Here is a 2,293-nt window from a genome sequence, read left to right on the forward strand (position 1 = left end):
ATATATATATATATATATATATATACATACATATATATATATATGTATGTATGTGTGCGTGTGTGTTTACAATGAAATAACTCAAAACCGACACAAAAAGAAAGAAAGAAAACAGCAAGGTAGAGTTGTTTAATGATGTGGCTAAGGTTAAAAACACAACCAGCCGCCTCTTTTGATGATAAACTGGAATATATCCAAGTTCAAAATATTGTAACACAGGCGCGTCTATACGGTGATGCTGTATTTCAGAGAAAGAACTCTATTTATTGAACGTATTGTAGTTTCATTGTTGGCAATCAATTTGAACATCAATCAGAAACTTTGATATAATCCGTATTGATTTCTTTTTATTCATTTCTTTATTGATATATACATCTATTTATTGATACATATATATATATATATATATATATATATATATATACACATGTATATGTAATTGTGTGTGTCTGTGTGTCTGTGAGTATGGTAGGTGATATATTTGTTTAGGAATGTATGAATGTTTTGAAAGTGCGCAGATTCAGTTGAATATAGTGTGTAGGCGCTTAGAGGGTGAAGCAGGCGGCAGAGGAAGATCTCGATCAATTATTTCTAAATTGTCTATGTGATTATCACAAGGGAATTGTTGCAGGTGATACGTATGAAATGTTTTATGGTTGCAAAACCTCTGTTCGTGGAATCTAGGTAATAGGCTCGATTTCCGCTTGAGACATTTCTTTATAGTTAGCAAGTAAATAGTAGCATAGAACCACAAGCAAACAAACAAAAAAAAAACAATTGTTGATGTTGATTTGATTAACCAAATCTCTTTCGGAGACACACATCTCCCTTTGGGAACGTTAGAGAAATTACGGGGTACGTATCAGTACACTGGAATTTTAATATAATCAAAACCAACAAATCGCAGTTCATGTGCGTAGAAGAAAAAGATGAACAGGCATTTGTCCTTCCCTAGCCTCCTCCAACCTTTATGGATTTGAGCTTTCGTAAGAAATCAATTTTATTTAATTCAATGCTGCAGTTTTCATTAAATGACTTCTTTGGCTCTTTCTAACCGGTAACTCAATCCTAAGTACAGTTACAGAGTAGCACGTCTGCATATCATATAAATTGATCGTCTTGCAAGGAAGGAGTATTTGTTTACAATGCTGAAAAAAAGATGATACTAATGATGGGAATTTATTTTAGATACGATGATATGGCTAAAATATTGATCTGTTGCTGAGTGGAGCAAGAGGACCTCTTTGTCCACTATAAATCGACCCTCCTTATCAATGCCAAGATGAACTGCCGACTTACCGAGATCGCCTGGATATGCAAAAAATCCAGTGACAACAACAGCCGGGGCCGGTACACATATGTTATTCAGTTCCTAAAACACTTGGGGGCCAACGTATATATCCTACATCCGTTTCTAACTCCATACAAAAATACAGGCCAGCTAAGTGTCGCAAGATGGATCAATCTAAAGCCTGTTTCCTGAAGATTCCCCACTTCAATGAGAAGAACATCTGCGCCACCTACAAGGCAATCTGCAGGGGAGGACTGAACATTCGATTGGCTCGTTCAGGACCGTTCCTACGCAAACATCTATCAACGTTCAGTACAACAACCCTGTACTTTAACGAACTGCCTATTCACAACCATAACATATGATTACGCATGCGCTTGGTATACCAAATACAATGATCCTAATGCGGCAACCACAACATCGGTACCACAACACGACCACTCCACATCCGAATTAAGGAGCATCTCACCACCAACGCGTCCTCCTTCCGCAACCACCTGACCAGAAGTGGCAACACCACCAAGGAGATAGACGCCTCCATACTAGCCTCTGGGAATAACATCGGCAATTTACTTATAAAAGAGGCTCTGCTGATCCACCGTTTCAACCTGAAAATTAACAGTCGACCGGAGTTAAGTCAGTGGTTCTTATGACAGCATCCAACAGATGTTGAATCGCTTACAACTGCAGTCGACATTTGTTTACACCAACACTCGGACAGGCGGCAACACTTAAAGGGCGACTGACACTACTACTACTGATATAACGCCGTCACACTACAAATGGTGAGTAGCTTATAGCAACAGCTGCGTGTTTCTTTGTTTACGCAACGCGTGAGACGTCGATTACACCTACATGTGGAGAGCGATGGGTGCTGTTACTTAAGCGCTAGGGAATTTGAATGGGTTAACGGATCCTACATAACTGGACTTTTCTTAGACTGTCCTTTCTATCTAAAGATGGGCCTTTGCGCCTGAAATTTAAAGGTTTTATTAAACTTTC

The sequence above is a fragment of the Octopus bimaculoides genome, chromosome 5, assembly GCF_001194135.2.
Source record: "Octopus bimaculoides isolate UCB-OBI-ISO-001 chromosome 5, ASM119413v2, whole genome shotgun sequence".
Taxonomy (NCBI): Eukaryota; Metazoa; Mollusca; class Cephalopoda; order Octopoda; family Octopodidae; genus Octopus; species Octopus bimaculoides.